General features: G+C 48.0%; 1 long non-coding RNA gene across 1 annotated transcript; it reads right to left on the bottom strand.

Moving 5' to 3' along the window:
* Positions 1-10456: 10456 nt before the first annotated feature.
* Positions 10457-17616, bottom strand: LOC125753175 (uncharacterized). Its single transcript, XR_007404329.1, has 2 exons — positions 17415-17616; positions 10457-12110 (listed from the first exon to the last, which is right to left on the bottom strand). It is a non-coding gene; the product is annotated as an uncharacterized LOC125753175 (long non-coding RNA).
* Between the last annotated feature and the right edge of the window lie 3509 nt (positions 17617-21125).

Genomic DNA, 21125 nt, shown 5'->3' with positions numbered 1-21125 from the left:
GTTCTGCCGTCGGTACACGGAGCGCGCCCGCCCGCCCGGCCGCAGCCTCAGGAAGGACGGCTCCGCGCCCCCGCGCCTCCTCGCGCCCCCGCCCCCGCCACCTGCCACCTGCCGGTCGGTCGGCGCCCCCGGCGGCGGGGGGGGGCGGGCGGGGCGCACGCGGGGCCGCACGTGTCCGCCCACGCCGGCCGCCCGCGCCGGAGGCTCGCGGAGGGTCGGGCAGGCCGCGGCGGGCCGCTGGCGCCGAGCCCCGGGCGCGCTTCCCGGGCGGCTCCGGGCCCCGCGTGGGCGGCGGCCCCGGGGATGTGCGGCTCCGGCCAGCCGGCCTCGCCGGCCCCTGCCCCCGCCCCCCGCGGGCACCTCCCGCCGGGCCGCCGCCCGCGCCCCTGCCTCGGCGACTTGGGGCTCCCTCCTGGGCCACCAGGGGCCGAGAAACGCCGGGACTGGATGACCTCGGGTTGCGGGCTGCGTCGGGAACCTAGCCCGGCCTGCGGACAGTGCCGCAGCTTAGACGTGGAGTCCGAGGCCTGTAGTTTCAATAGAAAATGGGGTACAAAAGGGGAGATTAGGATGAACAAAGGAGTCCTAGAAAATACGCATCAGGGGCGCCCGGGGTCCCGGGATCGACTCCCACGTCGGGCTCCCTGCATGGAGCCTGCTTCTCCCTCTGCCTGGGTCTCTGCCTCTCTCTCTCTCTCTCTGTGTCTCTCATGAATAAATAAAAAAGTCTTTTAAAAAGTATCAGAAAGCTAACAACTGCATAAACATTACAAACTCCAGAAAAAACACACAATTTTTTTTATTAATTAACTTTCTGACATACCTTTATAATCCCCCCCCCCAACATTTCATTGGTCACCTTTATATGATGACAGTTTTCTCGTGTTGCTTTCAGGGCCTCAAAAGATAATTCACTCTTTCCTCTAACATGGACTGTTGAATGAAGTTTTTATTACTATAGACTGTTCAGGAATGTTTCAGTGTCACAACATGTACTTGGAAATGTTTTATATAAACATACTTACATCTTAGCACAATTTGTTAAATTTGGAATGACCTCCATCAAACTTTTTCCTATGTGATCCATTATGGATGCATTGGTTATTTTTAGTATAGCTGTAAGTTTGTGCCCTGTAAACAGAAATTCTGATAAATTGCATTTTGCATGATCTTTGCCAAAGAAGAACCAAAAAAAAAAGGATTGTGGTTTTGATTGTATATGCTGCATTATCTGGTCTATTCCTGCAGGAGAGAACTTTGGTTTGGATCAGGCATCCAGGACACAGCACTGAGAAGCAAACCCTCCATTCACAATTTCACATGTCTGATGGGAGGAAGAAGTTTCTACAGAATAGCTCTGGCTTTTCACATTCCAGGCCAAATTTTTCTTCACTTTCTGTGTACTCTCTGTGCTGGGTGACAATAAAGCATATTCATATGACTGCCATACAGCTGTGGGCATGGGTCTTCTACACCCAATGGCTGGCAATGACTTAGCCATATATGAAATGACTTTATGAAATGACTTTCAGCCACATACACTTATCTCAGTAAACTCTACTGTATCTCCAGCCTAGTTTTTCCTAAGCTGAATCCCCAAAATGCCCACAGCCATTCTAATGTTACTCACTGGGATGCCTGGGTGGCTCTGTGGTTGAGTGTCTGCCTTTGGCTTGGGTTGTCATCCCCGGGGCCCTGGGATCAAGTCCTGCATCGGGTTCCCCACAGAGAGCCTGCTTCTCCCTCTGCCTGTGTCTCTGCCTCTCTCTGTGTGTCTCTCATGAATGTATGAATAGAATTAAAAAAAAAAAAAAAAGAACAAGATGTTTTAAGCTCTCTATAGAACAAGTCAGGGAATCAAGAAAGAGCACAGGAAATCACTAAGTGGAAGAGGAGAGACACAAGTGGTCTAATGAGAAGGGGTCCTGTGGAGAGCCAGGGAGCCGTGGAGAAGAGAGGGTGAGGTGGAGATGGGCGTGGTCTGCTTGGGAGGAGCTGACCTCTCTTTATACTCATTGCAAACATTGTCCAGGAATCAACAAACATTTATTGGACACCTGTGGTTTGGAATAGAGAAGGGAACAAGACAGACAGAAATCTCTGCTCTTGTGCAACTTAAATTTTGGTGGTGGAGACAGAAAATAAGTAAGCAATAAAAGAAAGTGAGAGAAATTAATAAATGGCAGTGCAGAAAATTAAGCCAAGGTGAAGTGGTAGAAAGCTCCATGGCCTACTTACCTTGGGAGGTGACATTTGTGCAGAGACCTGGCCAGCTAGATGGATCAAGTCATGGGAAAATGAGGGAAGAGCATTCTGGGAAGAGGGACAGCAAGTGCAAAGCCCTGAGGTAAGTATAGGCCTGGTATGTCCAAGGAACACCAAGGAGTGGAGTGAGCTGGGGGAGAGTGGCAGGGGCCAAGATGAGACTGATGGGTGGAGTATCAGACATGCAAGAATTTAAAAATGAGGATATTGAATTTTATTTTACATAGGTAGGATTTCAAAGGAAATACCAAATCCTAGGGCTCAAGTGGCCTTGATGCTTTAAAGTACTGTTGAGCTAGAAATCAAGCCATATAAAGCCTTCACTGCGAGCTAGGCTCTGAGACATAGCTTTTCATAGCCATTTTCCATTTGATTCTTAAATGGTGGTGGAGATGCCTGATTTCCATTTTATAGCTGATCCAACTGAAGCCCAGGAAGGTGAAGTGCTTCATCCCACATCACAGAGCTAGAAAGTGGATGAGCCCAAGCATGGCTCATGTTCAACTATAACATGACTTCATAGCACTTCCTAAAATGGGTGCGGATTCTTTAAAGTTAATAAAGTGTTTTATCTGTACCTTATCTCTTGTGCTATTATGGAGTGTTATCACCTCTTTGCAATGGCCTGGGAAATGTCTCCGAGACCTTGAGTGAGTAGTCACAGCTCTGCAGTTGCTTCTTTCTGAACAGGATCACTGTGACTCGAACCCAGAGTCAGGTCCAGCCAGTGCCAAGTTGCTGCTAGCCCGAACACTGCCTTTGCGCCAATCAGAAAAAGGCTCCCTTTGCTCAAGACACTTGTTAACTTCTGGCTTCCAGAAAAGTATTGTAATAACAATTCTGTTAGAGCACCCTGTGAGGCCATCTGTAAACAACTATCCTCATCCACATGTGAATCTGTGCTCTCTTTATGTGAGAGGTGCTCACTAGGATGCCCTGCCCTCATGCAGGGTACAGCCTGAATGACACAGTGATTTTCTGTGCCCTGATTAAAATACTTGGGTTGGTGAAGCTATGAGCCCCAGCAGAAAGGAGATCTATTTGGAAGTGATCACACGTGAACCCCAGCTGTACCCCAGGGGTGACCAGACCATGACTGTCTGGCTTTTCCTAGAAACTTCCTAGCCCATCAGGACAATGGGTTCCAGTTCACTGCCTCATCACTGTGCTGTTCATCCCCGGCCACCACTCCCTCCTCCCCGTCTCCATTGCCTCTACACATGCTCCAGGGTATGAAATGTCCTGGGCAGCACTGGCTCCCCACACAAGGTCTCTTGGTGCAGTGACACAAGGCTCCTGCCCTGTCCCCCGGCAAAAACCTCCCGCCTCAACCCTGTAGCACTCACTGGACACATTTCCCCTGTGTGTCCAGCACCACCTCTGAATGACGGGGGCTCATCTTTGAAGTTTTCCAGCTCCTAAATTTAGAAGCATGGATTAAATCCAAATAAATGGAGAGTTATGTAACTTCATTTTCCTCTTCACTGTCCCTCCCCTTTGAATAATCAGCCTTAATCAGCTAATGATGGGGCCCTGAATGCAGCCCCAATCCTCAGAGAAGCTATTAGGCTTATATAAGGAGTGACATTGACCTGGTGTATTATGAGGCTTTAAAATACATCCTCTTTCTCCCTCTCCCTTTCTCATTCTCTCTCCCAATCTCTCCCTCACCCACACTTTCACACACACACACACACACACACACACTCACATACTCCCCCGACGTGTCCATCAAACACTGAAGCTGCTTAGCTAGTCCGGGATCAAATACATGCAAACTGAGAGAAGGTATTACTCATCAGGTGGTTTAAATTTATCACCTAAAAATAAATCACCTCAATCCCTAATGACAGCTAATCCAGGAAAAAAGGGAGCATTTTTATCATAGAATTACAGAGTGTTTGAGAGAAAAGGGAGGCTCAGGGAGGGAAATTTGAGGGCTTTCTAATCATCAGAACTGTCCAGCAATAGAATGGCCAGCTGGAAGAAATAGCGAGTTCCCTATCACTGGAGGTAAGCAGAAATTGGAGATAATGGATGAAAATTCTTGCACTGGGCACAGACCGAATGGTAACTGACTTTATACATGGTCAGCCATATGCTAGGAATTGTGCTCTACAGGCATTGTAACAGACCTGGCAAAAAGGCTTCATCTCAAATACCAAATCTGATCTCTTGGGAGTGGCTGCCTGGAGCTCTGGACACACAGAAGGATTCTTTTTTTTTTTTTTTTTTTTTTTTTTTAACACAGAAGGATTCTGAGACTCAGTGGGAAGCAATACCTTGGTTAATTCACAATGTTTTCTGCGGTGCAAAAGGAAAAGACAGAGGTCTTGATTGATTAGCAGTGTCTGTCATCAGTGCAGAAGAAGAGAGCAGAAGATATGCTATTTGCCAATGATGTATAAGAATCCCTTTATAGACGAGGAGACTGAGATTTGGAGGTTTACAGTTGGGAAGAACCAAGATTTGAGGAACCAGATTTGGCTCTAAGTCCATGCTCAGAGTCACTCTGCTGTTCTGCCCCTCGACAATGGGAGGAATGGTCCTGGGGCTGAATATGCAACCACCAGCCAGTAGTGTTCCCTCTTTTTCAGATGCCACAGCATTTGAATTGCAAACTCTGAGTGGTGGTTCAAGGAGGTCATCTACTGGGTCTGCCGGCTGCCCTGAGGAAAAGCACATGGCTACTCCTTGACTGCGGATGGACACTCCATACCCATCATCCCTCTCTGACTGCCAGCTTTACTGGAGATGAGTAGCCCCACATCATGGTGTGAAAATCGAGGCAGCCAAGCATGCGCCATCTGTCCTCCTTGAATCCTGTGCTTGGTGGCATGTTGGAGCCCAAATATCCTAGCCAGAGAGTGTATTCTACAGCAAATATGGTGCAGGAAACCCAAGGGGGCAAAGGGGCCATGGCGAGGACCTAGCCAGGCGCAACATGCCTTTTGGTCCACCTTGCCACAGGAGCTGGCTTCTCAGCCTCACCTGCCCTGTGCCAGCTGCCCGCGGCCATGCCATCTGATTGGATTTCATGGTAGCCCCCAGTTATATAGGTGGAGATTGCCTCTTCCCGATCATGTGACACCCCCCTAGGCACCCATCCCTCCAGTCTTCAGACTGCTAGTGCGGGGCTAGACCCCATCCGTACTCTACTCCTCTCCCTGCACACATTTCTCAACAATTCCTCCTTCCCTTCTCGTTAATCATCCATCCTTCCTGTCCCAGGAATCTCTCTCTCTAGCCCCTATGTTGAGCTTCTGTCCCTACTACTTCTTCTCAGGGGGGACATTGTTTACCTATATTCTTGTGAAGAAGCAAAGCCACCATGAGAACGGGGATTTCAAGTGGAGCCGTGCCAAGACCCTATAGTGTGGGGATGGTCCTGGTCCCAACCATCCACTCTCTCCTTTTGTGAAGATGGGGAACTGAGGCAACAAAGGCAAGGCACATGCATTAAGGCCACTCAGGACCTCGGCCAGGACCTCAGAGTTGCGTAAGCCAGAGGGCGTGGCTGCTTTTGTGTTCCTTGCAGATGGTGTCCTGGGACTGCAGGCAGGGGCAGGGGCCTGGCTGTGGAGGCTGGGAACGGAGACCAGCGTCCCCTCCCCTGCCGACATTTCACCTTGGATCCCTTTCAAAGTGGCAGAGTTTTACTAACGCTACAGAAGTGCCCCCACCTTTAAGATAAAACCCAAGGCTCTCCCTCCCAAAGAGATAAGTTAGGGGGTGAGGTTTCTGGTTACAAAAGCTGGACCCTGAACCCGTTTCTGGAGTGGACTTGAGCCTTTCTTCACGGCTCATTAACTGGGAGCTGTCTGAAAAATCACTGAGACCAGTTGTTTCCAAATTCTTGGCATCAGGTCACTTTTTTGCAAACAAATTCTTTCTTGGAATCATGTCAAGATGGGATTGGCCCATGACCCCCTCCAAAACTGTGTGCAAAATTATGTGTGTGCATGAATGTTCCCTGGACGGGAGTCTATAGTTATCTCGATTCTTCAAGGGCTTACTTGCCCCTGGAAGGGTTAAGAGGGCCTGGAAACGTCAGCTGACAGTCTAGGATACTGTGATTGTCACTTCTATTTTTGTCACCTGTTTGCCTTTCTAGCTCCATGTTGCTCCAGCTGACATTTAAATGAGCTTGCCTTTGTAGAACCCACACCAACTGGTGCTGTGGGTGCAGTGGAGGTGTGGGGGTGAGGAGGAGGGCTCCAAACCAACAGATGGAAGGGGAGTGCCTACTGGAGTTGCCAGGAGCATCTGCAGTGCTTTAAAGGGAAAGAGCAAGGTGCCACAGAAAGAATTAGGATGGAGACACCTGGGTGGCTCAGCGGTTGAGCATCTGCCTTCGGCTCGGGGTGTAATCCTGGAGTTCTGAGATCGAGTGCCGCATAAGGCTCCCTGCATGGAGCCTGCTTCTCCCTCTTCCTGTGTCTCTGCCTCTCTCTGTCTCTCTCATGAATAAATGAATAAAATCTGAAAGAAAGATAGAAAGAAAGAAAGAAAGAAGGAAGGAAGGAAGGAAGGAAGGAAGGAAGGAAGGAAGGAAGGAAGGAAGGAAGGAAGGAAGGAAGGAAAGAAAGAAAGAAAGAAAAAGAAAAAGAAAGAAAGAAAGAAAGAAAGAAAGAAAGAAAGAAAGAAAGAAAGAAAGGAGAGAAAACTAGGATGTAGGTGGGATTGTCCCCTTCTAGTCTCTTCTTCTGATACATGTATGGCCTTGGACAAGACTCTGCCTCTCTGTTCTCACGTGTAGCATGAGGACCAGGGTTTTCTGAAATATGAAGGATGGGACACACGACCTGGCCTTAAGTAACATTAGCTCACAAATGGAGAAAGTGATTATTTTCTGATTCCGTTTGGACTTCTCTTTCAGATCATGACCAGGGAGGAAGGCAGGATGGGCAGTGGGAGGATGCAGTGGGAGATGTCCCAGCAGGGCATCTTTAACACCTGGCTACCCCCTGAGGGGCTCCCTGGCAAAGCTCTGGCTGACCTGGCTCTTGGGGCAGCCACCAGTGTGGGTTGAACTGTCATGCACTTTGTTTTCTAGGCATTGTTGTACTCTGTGTATGCACAGCAATACCACTGTCCTTTCCAGCAGGGATATGAATGAAGTCTTCTATACTTTTTAATGGTCTCATAAAGAATGAATATGTGTCAATTTAATACAAAATATTAAGAAAACGATAGAAGAAGAGGGGACATGGACATGACAAAACTGTGGAGTCAGGGTGAGAACGCCCAGAGCCAGGGAAGACTGGGCAAGTAGATCTCCCAGATTCTGAGAAGTGCTATCAGTCTGGACCTCACCCTCCCTGAAGCCCGGAGGGGTCCTGGGGGCCCAGACTCTGCCAAATGACTCTGGAACAGGGGGAAGGGGTTCTGAGCAAATGCCTGGGGTGCAACAAAGGAGCCAAATGTCCTTCAGGTGAGTGTCTCAAACTGGGGCGCATATACCTTTTGGGGTACCAGGATCTGTCTTGTGGAGTTTGTGAAACCGGAAGATTAAGGACAGTGAAAATCAACTTCTGTATAGTTTAAGATGTTACCCTTTTACAAAAATAGTGCGGTAAAAAAAAAAAAAAAAAAATAGTGTGGCTTTGCTGTGGCAGAGAATGGAAATTTCACAGCCACTTTTGGCAGGGTCCCTGGGCCCCAGAATGGTGTGTTCCTCTTTCACCTGAGAGGTCCAACGCCAGGCAGTGCCCAAGAATGGTTTGAACCCTTCGTGGCCTGTGGTGAACTTCAGGAGCTCCCTCATATTGGCGAGGACTCTGGCTTCGAAGCAATAGAAAAGAGCTCAGCTGACTTTTGCCAAAGATATGGGGGCCCTTACTGGGAAGATAAGAGGTCACTCTTGGGATCAAAGTCTCCACATCAGCAGGGCTCAGATGAGGGGAGAAGAAGAACAAGAACCAGGAGATACAGTGTTCAAGGCAAAGACATGTCCCAGGATTCAAGAGTCAAGTCCCAGGGGAGAGTACCCCACTGGCTAGGCCGGCGTCATGTGCACACCCTTAGTCTGAGGAGCGCAGGGCACCCTGATCGACAGTCTTGGCCTGACTGTCAAAACCGAGAGTAGGAAAGTTCCCCAAAGGGAAATTGGGATGCTCCTTCCAGGAAGAGAGACAGAGAATGCTAGGCAGGCAAGGAAAACAAATGGCTACTATGTCTCGTCACCTCCCTGTGCCTCAGTTTTGTCCTCTGAAAACAGGGTTGAAAGTGGTCTGGCCTTTTGAGGGCAACTGAGGGGATGATATGATGTCATCCATGTGAGAGCTTGGCTCTAGTAACTAACACTCCATAAACGTCAGTGATTGATGTTTTGTTTTGTTTTGTTTTTATTGTTTGTTATAAAAAGACAGAAAAACAAGCCACTGTTGGCCGGACGTGAGCCTAACAGATGCCACATGCTCCTTTTGGTTACAGTCACAGAAGCTTTGGACTTGGCAGAGATGGGTTCAAATCCTGCCTATACCCATTGAGGAGCTGTGAGGCCCCAGGCAAGCGACCTCAGCCCCAGTGGTCATATCTGGCTGCCAGCTGCTAGCTGGCACAAAGCCCCGTGTTTAGATGGCAGATGTCAGCATAACCAGGCCCAGGGGCTCAGGGGCAGATAGGTGCCTTCCCTTGTAGGCTGAGGGTGGAGAGGCTGTATTTCTGCCTCTGGAGTGAGGCCAGGCCCCTACACCTGCAGCAACCATGTAGTGTAGGAACAGTCTCTGCAGAAACTACATCCTTGTGCCAAGGACTGGCTCTCTTGGCTAGCTCTGACCACGAGTCCAAATCTCCCAGTCCCCAAGGCCAATGACTCAGCCAGAGTTGCCAGGCCTTCTGCTCCTAGTGGGCATGAGGCAGACCAGCACAAGGGAAGGGGCCCTCTGTCTCAGCTGCTCTGCACACAAACAACCACCACTGAGTGCCTACTCTGGTCTCCACAGCTTTATTTTGCCACCATAAACTCTAGAGCCAGACTGCTGTGCCATAGCTTATGATTCATGTGACCTTGGGTGGGTCACATCACCTCTCTGTGCCCTACTTAGTTTTCTCATCTATAACATGGGGAAATGACAGTTTCTTCTTCATGGTGTGGTTAGGAGATTTAGATGAGATAAAATTTATAAAGCACTTAGAACAGGGCCTGGCAGTAAAAACACACTATACAGGTGTTAGCTAGCATCACGATCATCGTCATCACCATTGCTTCCAGGACCCCTTGACAGGTGGGTGTGGCCCTTTAGTGTTCTGTTTTTGTTTTTGTTTTTGTTTTTTTAGTAATCTCTACACTCAAGGTGGGGCTCGAACTCATGACCCTGGGATCAAGAGTCACATGCTTCAAGGACTGAGCCCGCCAGGTGCCCCTGAGATAACTTTAAAGGACACAAAGACATATGTGGCTTCAAGAATCCTTATTTTACTTTTCCCTTGAGCTCTCTGGAAGCTAGAGTATGTGTGATAATGACAGCTAGCATAGAAGTCCCTGCTACGTCCTAAGTTCTCTGCACAGAGTGTTTGGGTTCAGTCCTCTGAAGGAGGTACTATTATTATCATTCCTGCATCTCATGTGAGGAAACCAAGGCATGGAGAGGTTGAGTAACCCATTTTCCGTGTACACCCGTAGGGCTTAGGCATGCATGCAATGAGGCCAAGCCTGGTCATTCTAGGAGGAAAAAGAATTCATCGGCAGGGGGTCAGATGGCTCGTGGAATCTTCAGGAAGGCAGGAGGATGAGGCTCAGAAACACAGGTAAGAGCCAGGAGAGTGAAGGTGGAAGGGACACCTCTGAGGGCATGAGCTGGGAACACTGGTGACAACTGGATCTTTGCCACTGCTGGACCATGGTGGCCACCACCACCTCCATGAATAATTCCACTACCCCTAAACTTTTGCACCTGTCACAAATTACTCATAGTCCCATGGGCCTGTGATCTGGCTGCCAGGAAGGAAAGAAAAGGAGTGTCCTGCTTTTTTGGCTTTTAAGGTGGGTGGTGGGCTCTTTCTTCCCCCAAGACTCCACTGGGCAGGAGAAGGGTTCACAATAGTAAGGGGGTTTAGGTAAAGAGGAGCTAAGCAGACAGTTAATGGGATTGCTAGGATCTCTGAACAGTAATCTATCTAGGGAGGATCTATAAGTCAGTGATGCCAGAATAATGCTGTGTAACAAACCATCCGAAAACTCAGTGGCTTGAAACAATAGCCATTTATTCTCACGGATAGGTGGGTCTAGTGGTTCAGACTAGGCTGGGTTCTGCAGGGTGACCTGCCACAGTGGCTAGGGTGGCTCTGCTAACACTGTGGTTATATGGGGCAGCTGGGACAGCTCTGCCTCTTGTGCCTCTCATTCTCCCTGGACTAGTGGGCTAGCTGGAATTGTTCTCATGGTGGTAGCAAAGGCATAAGCAAGCAGGTGAAAGAAAGCACACAAGGTCCCTTATGGTCCATACCCAGAACTGGCACATTATTATTTCTGTTCCGTTCTATAGGTGAGAGAGTAAGTCACATGGTCAAGTCCAAAGTCAGGGGCAGGAAAGTGTACTCTATTGTAGATGAGACCCATGCATAGGTGCTGAAGGAGTGGGAGCAATGATTCATTCTATTCTACTTTCTCAAATGCTCCTGGCACCTCTGCTCTCTGACCATGAGCACAGGAATCTTGCATGGATCACCTGGTGCCCGTGGTACCTGTTGGGCCCTCCCTCAATATGTCTGCCAGCTTGCTAATAAGAAGGCAGAGCACAAAGATGGAAGGAAACCAGGTCCTTGAGGACATACATCCTTGAAATGCAGAGGTCACTCTGAAGTGACCGCTGAACTTCTCATTTAAGCAACTCCTAGACGGATGCTCTGTTTCTTACAGCCCATAGCACCTTGGGCATCAGGCTCTCATGCAGGAATGAGATGATACTAATGGCTAGCCCTTTTGGAGCATTTTCGGGGCAACACCACATGCCCAAGGTTACACAGTGAAGACTTGGCCAACTCATATTGGCTCAGTAGGCTGGCCCTAAGAGGTGCTCTAGCCCACAGCACCGTACAGAGCATGAAAAGTGCTCAGCCTATAGCACACACGAACAAGCAAATCGGTGACTCTCTTCCTTTGAGAATCACAGAGTATTTTAAGAATCTGAAGTTAAAAACTAAAATCTTAGACCCCTGGGGGATCCCTGGGTGGCTCAGCGGTTTAGCGCCTGCCTTTGACCCAGGGCACGATCCTGGAGTCCCGGGATCGAGTCCTGCATCGGGCTCCCAGCATGGAGCCTGCTTCTCCCTCCTCCTGTGTTTCTGCCTCTCTCTCTCTCTCTCTCTCTAATAAGTAAATAAATCTTTAAAAACATAAAATAAAATCTTAGAGCCACCACCCCTAAACCCTGCACACAAGCCCATCCGATTTTGCATCCAATTCCAAGGGGCTTGGGGAGTAACTATTATCATTACTATCCAAGGGAATGTGAGGGAAAGTGCCTGGCCCTGATTGTCACTACCAGAGCAGACCTCCATTGTCTCCCCTTGCCTTCCTTCCTGCTTCCTGGCCTGTGGTGGCCCCACCTGGTCAGGGCTAACCCACTGCCTCTCGTGTCCTGAGGGTGACCTGGGCTGGAGCAAGATGTGTATCTCTTCCACAAGGATATAGGATACCTAAACTTTTATATAGGTTTGGGGTGAGGGGAAAAAGGTTGAGGTGAAAGTGAGCAGCGAAAGATTTCTTAAAATCCAGAATTTCCATGGCTCCACCCCTGGGTAGACATTTGGAAGCAGTGCTTTTGGTGTCAAGCAGGAGTGGCACATGGTTCCCATCTCTGGAGGCAGCAGTGAACACCCGATGAAGGCTCGCTGGGCACCTGTTATAAAGGTTGAAGACAGTGGGACCAATTAGAAAATCCTGTTCCATGTTGTGCATCTGCTGCCCATTGCAGTCACTGGTTCAGAGTACAAAGGCCCTGGTTCCAGTTCAGGGTTTGCCAGCTACTGATGTGTGATCTCAGACAGTCTCCTGGCCTCCCTGGTCCCCCTTTTCTCTGCTAAATAAGGGGCAAGATCGATGATCTCTCTAAAGTGCTCTGCTGGCAAGGCCCCTGCAGACTGCCACTCTGTGGGTAATGCCCTCTCTAAAGCAAGGCCTGCCTGTGATAGCATGCCTCAATGGCTAAGCTGGATGTATTCAGCTCTCCTGACATTTCCCTATGAAGCAATTCATTCGCACATCTGGATTGTCTCCTAGTTCCAAGGGCGGAGTGGTCTGAGGTCCCTAAGGATAGCTCATAAGCTCTCAGGGTCCAGGTGGGGTCAGAAGGCAAGAATAAGTCCTCTGGACAAAAATATTTCCTACATGGCTTGTCAGGCTGCCTGAAAGTCCATCCCTAGCCATATTGGGTAAAGGCATGGACAGTCTCAACATGGCAGATGCTTAGTAAATATTTGTTGACCTGCAGTTAATATAAAGGTCTGCATCTAAGAGCGAGAGTCTCAGGCCTCTGTTCCAGCTGAGTCTTAACCAATGCAGAAAGCGCCCAGAATGTTACCTGCCAGCCATTTCTGGCATTCCTGCCTGCCTTTCAGCCTTCAGACACAGTCAGCCCCTCATGGACGCTCTGCATCCTGCCCCCTTCCACATCTGTGCCACTTCCAAACCGCATCTTGTATCATGCCATTCCCTGTTCAAAACACACCTGCCCTTCCCGCCCCTGTCACATGCACTGGGTGCTACTTCCATCCCCCACCCTGAGTGCCTGCCCACCCCTCCCTGCTCTCAACCATGCAGGTGCTCAGCCTGCAAACTCCATTTCAAGACTTCCCTCCTACCTTGTACCTCTATCTTCCTTTACATTGCGCACACCTAGAACTTAGAATGTGTGTCCGAAGAAGGAGGCATGAGTAGCCTGATAATCTCTGTGCCCCTGCACACACCAACAGGCCCCACCCCTCCCCAGTTGCTAACTTTGGATTAAGGGAACCTACCCTCACTCCACCCCAGGCTCAGACAGCCTTCCTTCCCACAGTGTGCCATCCTCATGATTTCCCGGGGAGCCCCACCTTCAGGGGAAGGACAAATAGCTCTTGGGTAACTTTGGCTAATCCTGACCTCCAGGCACAGATGGTTTCCCAGAACCTCAGAGTTGGGAAAAACTCCCAGATGTTCCTGGGCCAGTGGTTCCCATGGGAATTCCCCAAGCTGCTGGTTAAAATGCAGATCCCCAGGCTCCTCACAGGCACAATGAGTCAGCATCTCTGGGGGCAGGGCCCAGGGACCTGCATTTAAACCAGTGCCCCAGGTGATGCACTGATCAAGCTCAGACTTCTCCAAAATCACACCTGCAGCACACTACTCCCTGACTTCCACACTTCTTGGTGATAGTGGGTGGGGGGTAACTCCCTCCCAGGCAGCAGCCCTTCTCTGAACAGCCCTGACAGCCTCTCCCCTGGAGCTGCCCCCATGGCCTTCCCACTCCATGGGCCTACTCATGGTGCCCCTGCCCCAGTACAGCTCTCAGGACTTAGCCCAGGCTCCTCCTCCTAGCTCAGCCACTTGGGTGTGGCGGTGGCCAGGTGGATGGGAGTTGGAGGCATGTGAGAGGTGGGGGCCTGGGAAGCTGCAAGGAGCATCTGCAGGGCCAGGCTTCACTGAACCCAGAGAAACAAAAGCAATTATACGGGAAACCACTAGGGTCTGTGGTGGGAAGAGCTGGGCTGAGTGAGGATCAAAGTGGGGAACCAGGTTGCTCACATTCAAGGATGAGGGAGACAGCATGGCCAGGTCCCAGGCAGCTCCTGTAAGTCCTGCTCTTGCTGCTTCAGTCAACAAACATTCACTGAGCTGTTCCTGCTCCTTCACCAGGCCCCTTCTTGGGGCTGGCCACAGAATCCTTACTACAACATGCCTTCCAGTGCTCCAGCCTCATCTTCTCAAAGACTGGAGGACCTCAGATAGTTCTGCCTCCCCAAAACCCTCTTCTGGCTACAGTCTCCTCTGCTCACCCCTATTTTCCTCCCAGGAATCAGATTCTTTCTCAGGCCATGCTTCAAACCATCTTTCTCACTCCCAGCTTCAAAGGGGCCTTGAGTCCTAGGTCTAGCCAGTCAGAATATCACATCCTCCAAGCCACAGTGATTGGCTCAGGGATGGACATGTGACCCAAGCCCAGCTAATGAGAGCCTTCCAAGACCATTTGCTTGTGCCAGGGCTGCTGTGGAGAGTGGTCCAGGTTGTGCACTGGGCAAGTGCACTTAGCTGAGGTGAATAGAAGGCAAAATTTGTTGTTATGTTCTGCTTGTTAAGCCCTTTGCCTGGTGTAGGACTGTGCCTCTTTATTTTTTCCTGGTTTTCACCTAGCTGCTATGTAGGCTGGAAGAGGATTTAGCTGAGTCTTCAGGAAAAAAGCTGTCACTTACCCTGAGGACTGCATAAGGGTAGGTAGGATATTAGCCTGGAGCTGCTGGGGCTAGATTTGCCATCTTAAGGGGAGAGCTTAAGAACAAAGCCTTTACCTAAGAAAGAAGAGCTGATAAAGGAAGAGAGAGAGACTTCTGGTGACATTTTTTTTTTTTTTTTTAACTGCCTGGAACCAGCTGGACCTAAAATCCAAACTATCCTTGGATGGTTTTTTGTTCAATCAGAAGGGTCAATAAATTCCTTTTCAACAATTGGAACCAATTTGAGTTCATTTTCTCTCACTTAAACACAAGGAGATACATGTGGGCAGAGACCATTCTGGTCCAGCATTTCATTACACAGAAAAACAAAACAAAACAAAACAAAAAACTAATCCCAAACTGACAGGGGTAGGAATTTGTCAAGCTCACCTAGCAAGGTTATGACAGACCAAAATATCTACATTCCCCCCTGCCCCGTTTTAGATATAGTTAACACAGAGCACTGTATGTTTAAGGTGTACAGCATAATGGCTTGACTTGCATGTATTATAAAGTGATCACTATAAGTTTAATTAACATCTATCACCTCATATAGTTACAAAAAGAAAAAAACATTTTTTTTCCTTGTGATGAGAAATTTTAGGATTTATTCTCTTAGCAACTTTCAAGTATACCATATGGCAGTGTTAACTATAATCACTACACTGTTTGTTACACCCCTAGTGCTTATTTATAACTGGAAGTTGGGACCTTTAGACCATCTTCATCCAATTCCTCCTTCCCCAGTCCCTGCCTCTGGTAACCACAACCACAGGTATGAGCTCTTTTTCAATGAATTTGGTTTGGGAGGTTGTTTTGTTGTTGTTTTGTTTTGTTTTGTTTTAGGTTCTGCATATAAGTGGGATCACACACTATTTGTTTTTCTCCTTTTGTCTGACCTATTTGTTTTAGCATAATGCCCTTAAGGGTGCATCCATGCTGTCACAAATGGTAGGATTTCATTCTTTTTTTATTATTGAATGGTATTAGTGTGTGTGTGTGTGTGTGTGTGTGATATTTTCTTTAACCATCTATCTGTTGATGGACATTTAAGCTGTTTTCCTTGTCTTGCCCATTGTAAATAATGCTGCAATGAAAATGGGGGTGCAGATATCTCTGACATGGTGGTTTGGTTTCCTTGGGATATACCAGTTCACATTCTTCTACCTTGGACTCTCCAGTGTGCCCACAATCTTCAACTTGTCCCCTAGGTCCCTTGGGAGCAGCCACAGCAGAAAGCAGAGTGGGGGTGGAGGTGAGGCAGGCCACATCTCAGTCCCACCCAGAGCAATTCTGCTTTAGTTTAAAGCAAACGCACCCCTGCATTAAAAGACACACACACACACACACACACACACACACACACACACACACAGACCAGTCTACCAACAACTGAGATATATCCAGTGCTTCTCTGGGTTGGGCTTTGTGGAAACCAAGCGTGAGACCCTCAGGCCACAGGATGTACTGGGAGAACAGCTGGTGTGGAGGCAGGAGCCTGAGGCTGCATTCCCAGGTGGTCAAGTCATTTCCTACTTGGGCTGCGGTGTTTTCCTCCTCTAGGAATGCTGATAATAACCTCCTGTGGCTGTGCGAAACTTGTGGGCAGTTCCTGATGCTGTCAAGCATTATGGGGCTGTAGATGGTGGCCATCTTTCTCATGGTCAACTGAGGCAGCACTCATCCTTTCGGGCCAGGCTAATTGCTCATCAATGATTAATTTATCATAATACCAGCCACTCCTGTGTGTTGGTCTCATTTCCAGTGGTTTGCACCAACTCCAGCTCCTCAGAAGCCTGGTATTCAGAGGTTGGAGTAGGGATCCTAGGTCCCCACAGACAACCTCACATTTCAACACATAGCCCCCTCCCCCCAACTCCCCTAGGGTTGAGTTACATAGAACTCTTCAAGTCCACATGGCTCCATCTTCCCATGGTCTGTGTGACTTTAGTTAATGGTTCCTCCACTTTCTTCTACTGCTCAGGGCATAAACTTCGGAATCATCCTTGACTTCTCTCTCTCATGATCCATATCCAATCTGTCAGCAAATCCTACTGGCTCCATCTTCAAAATATGTCCAGAGTCCATCCCCATTGATACCACTATGCCTGAAGCCTCATCATTTCTCACATGGACAACTCAATCACTTCACTATGTGTTCATTTCTGTCTTGTTCCTCTATTAGGCAGGACAGGCTATGTTATGCAGTGATAACAAACAATCCCCTTATCTCAGTGGTATAAACACAAAGGTTTATTTCTTGCTCCTGCTGCACGTCCCTCTGATTAGAAGCTCTCTTTCATGTCCTTATCTACCATTTGGAATTCAGGTTGGTGGAGTAGGCAGTCTAGAACCCGACTCTTTAGAATACTGCCAGTCACCACAGAAGGGGAAAAAGAGAGCATGGCTTAAGTGTACTCAACTATTCCACCAGAAGTGATGACACCACTCTGTTCATGCTCCATTGACCACAAAGGCATATGCCATGCCTGACTCTAAAGGGTCAGGGGAGAACAATATTGTGATAAGAAGAACTGAAAACATTGAATAGTGTTAATGACAACCACCACCACCCCCAGCTCCTCCTCCACACAGCAGCCAGAAGGATTCTGTTAAAGCACAAGGCTGGTCACTTCCCTTCCTCTGCTCTGAATCCCCTGTGGCTCCAGCCTCCCTTGGGTAAATTTCAGAGTCCCTAGCATGATCTACGAGGTCTGGGACCTCTTGGGGCTTACCTCCTTCCCCCTTGCCCTCACTCATTTCTTTCTGTTCTGGTCTCCTTTCTCTTTCTCAAACCAACCAGGCATGTTCTTCCTTCATACTTTTTGCTTCTGCTCTTCTGTCTGGAATGTTCATCCAAAAAGAAGGTCTCATTCCCTCAGTCCCATCATCACTCCTTACCCCCAGCTCAGTGAAGCCCCCCCTGTTATGGGCTGAATTGTGTCTCCCCCAACCACTCAAAAATTCATGTTGGAGTCATAACCCCCCAGTACCTCACAATGTGACCACAATTGGAGAGATGGTCTTTATAAAGGTAGTTAAGATAGAATGAGGTCATTGACTTCATTGCGCCCTAGTCCAATAGGATTGGTGCCTTCATAAGAAGAGGAGACTAGGACACAGACATGTGCAGAGGGAGGACAGATGTGAGGAGACAAAGAGAAGGCCATCTGTCAGCCAAGGAGAGGAGCCTCAGAAGAAACCAACCCTACCAACACCTTGATCTCAGACTTATGGTCTCCAGAACTGTGAGAAAATGAGTTTCTGTTGTTGAAACCACCCAGTCTATGGTCCTTTGTAACAGGAGCCTAGCAAATAAATATATTCTCCTTGCCATATTTCTAAAGATTACAACTCTTCTTTTTATCTGCCCTTCAATGGTCTCTATTCCTTTTCCCTGTCTATTTTTCTCTGTAGCATCATATGCTCAAAGTTTTACTTATTTAGTTGTTTGTAAAAAAGAAAAATAATTTACTTGTTTGTTTTGTGTATGAATAATCTCTAGTAGCAGGTAAGCTTGATCAAGGCAGAGACTTCATCTGTTTTATTCATTGCTCTCTCCCAGTGCCCAGAGCCATACTGGGCACATAGTAGGTACTCAATAAATATTTATTGGATGAAGAAATGAGTGGATCAATGGAAAGAGGCTATAAGCACTTGGAACCTTCATCTTTTGCATCGTACTTCCACCTGACCCCCTAAACCCCAAAGCATTTTGTGTCCCTTTCCCTTGATGGATTCCATATTGGAGGGTAGCTGAGGGTTTTGAAAGTCTGGCCTTTCAAATTAAGTGGTATCTACCAAACCTTGAAATACAGAGATCCATTGATTTTCAAGTTCACAGTGAGAAATTATCTTCCAGAAGTCTTTATGTAAGTGCTCAAAGAGAATGAATAAGGATTTCAATGCAGAGGCATTTATTCACTGTAAATACAGTAAAGACCTAAATGCCCATAAATAAAGGACTGGGTTTGAGCTGCAACATCCACATAAATGGTGACTATGCAGACCTTAAAAGGAATCAGAGGGACTCATGTGTGCCAAGAGGAGGTTGGCTAAGATGGCATCAAGTGGAAGAGTGGTCTGCAGCCAGGATAGTGTGATAGTGCTTTCACATGTGTGTAACCCAACAACCAAAAAGGTGCCCAAGAGAGTGGAAAGTGAAGTTGTTGTATTAGTTAACTATTGCCACAATGATGCCATGTGACGAATAGCTCCCAAACCAGCTGTGGCACACAGCAATAAGCAACAATTGCTCACTAGCCTGGAGGTAGCTACTTTAGGTGCATGTAGGTCGAGGCCACTCTGCTGATCATGGCTGAGCTTCCTCAGATGTTTGGGGTCTGCTGGCTACCGGCTGATGTAGGGTGGCCTTAGCTCGGATGACTGGAGTGGCTCAGTTTGGTGCCACATGCCTCATCCTCCAGCCCACTAGCGTGGACATGTCATGGCAATAGCAGATGCACAAGAGTAGGCAAGCTTGACTGTGCAAAAATGCTTTCAAGCCTCTGCTTGCATTTTGATTGCTAATGTTCCTTTGGCCAAAGCAAGTCACATGGCCAAGCCCAGCATCTAAATGGACAAAGGCTGCCAAATGATGAGCCAAGGGTATGGATACAGGGAGAGGGGAAGAATTGGGGCAGTTTTTGCAACTTGATGTAGTTGTCTTCTACAAAAGCCTACTCAGGACCAGGATTTATGTATGAGCAACTCAGTATGGCAGTGCTCCTGGGGGGCAATTGGTGGGAGGAGGAGAAACAGGACAGGGAAGAAGAAGCCAGGCCAGGTGCAGCCAGGCAAAGTGGCTGCCTCAGGATGATACTGCAGGAGGGCTTTGGTGTAAGTTACTCCTCAGAGTTTTTTGTTTTTTTAGAAATTGGTCAATATTCTTTTTTGTTTTTAAAATTTATTGAGGTGTAATTGACCCACAATATTATACTGTTTTCAACATACACAGCGATTTTATATTTATATACTTTACAAATGGTCATCACAAGTCTGGTTATCATCTGTCACTCTACAAAGTTAATATAATATTATTGATTATATTCCCCATGCTGTATATGATATCCCATTATGTATTTACACAACTGGATATCACCTCAGTTTGTTCTGACCTTATGTCAGCTAGTCATTGGCTAAAGGCCTCATGGGGTTGGGTCGGGGTCATGAGCTCCCAGGCACTCCTGCCTCTCTGCACACATGGGCAAAGTGTCTCTAGAAACTCAAGAATGGTCCTTTGGAGAAATTCATGGGTGTAGGCAAAGTGCCTAGAAGCAAGGCACACAGAAGTCAGGGAAGGGGACCCAGAGCCCCTGAGGGAATTTGAGCCGGGCACCAAGAATGTCTACTATGGGGGCCAGAGAGGTAAGAAATTTTTACTTTCCATTTTGGGTTCTTCTGTACTGTTTTAATGTTTTACCATGAGCATTTATTGGTTCAATAACAACAACAATAACAACAATAACAATGTGATGATGATGATGATAATAATAATAATAATTTAAAAAAATAATAATAATAATTAAAGCCAATAGAGCAAACATTTTCCATGAAAGTCTCTCAAGATATTTCCAGAGGTGCAATGGTCTAAAGCTTGCTCAGAGGTGATGGATGGCCCAGAGGAGAGTCAGGAAGTCCTGGGTTCAAGTCCTACTCTGCCTTGTTCCAGCTGCATACCCTAGGGCAAGTTGCTTTCCCTCTCTGACCCTCAGCTTCCCCTCTAAACAATGTGGATACTTACCTGTCCCTTTATGGGTCTCTGCTGAGTATTCAAAGTGCCAGGGGACTGAGTGAGGGCACTGAGGCACAGAGTGGATGCTCAGTTAGTGGCGGTGGCATTCTCCAAGGGCCACTCACTGGGAAACGCTGAACCTCCCTGTCCCATCCAGATCAGGAAGGTGACCCAGAAGTCCCACACATGCAAGCTCTGGAGTCCCGGGCCTCTCAGTCCCTCAGCTTTCCTATCCTAGCAATGATCTCTGCCCCACTGCTCCTGCCACAGGCCTGTTGGTTGGCAGGTTCTGCTACCATAGGCCACCTCCATGGGGATCTAAATCTCAGGGACTCTCTGACCTGGTACCTCCCTCTACTAAGCATCAGCTTCTCCCTTCCACTGTTCATGTTCTACCCCAGAATAGCCAGCAGCTTCTAGTTCCCTACATATTCATACAGTTTCCCATCTCTGGGCCTTTGTCCACACTGTGTCCTCAGCTTAGCACACTCTTCAATTTCCTCACTACAGTTTTTCTAGTGGAAATCCTTCCAGATTGTGCTAAAGCACTGTGCCCTTCTTAAAACTTCACGGGAGTCCCCTACCCACAGAGCCCAGCTTGACCAGGCACACCCCCTCCTCTACAAATCCTCTCTACATTTTAGCTGCTTCAATTCTTTTCCTGGCCCAAACTGAGTTACAATTTGTAATAAATGTAACAAATATAATACAA

Source organism: Canis lupus, chromosome 20, assembly GCF_003254725.2.
Source record: "Canis lupus dingo isolate Sandy chromosome 20, ASM325472v2, whole genome shotgun sequence".
NCBI lineage: Eukaryota > Metazoa > Chordata > Mammalia > Carnivora > Canidae > Canis > Canis lupus.
The sequence above is the reverse complement of the archived record's forward strand: the minus strand, read 5'-3'. Positions and strand labels throughout refer to the sequence as shown.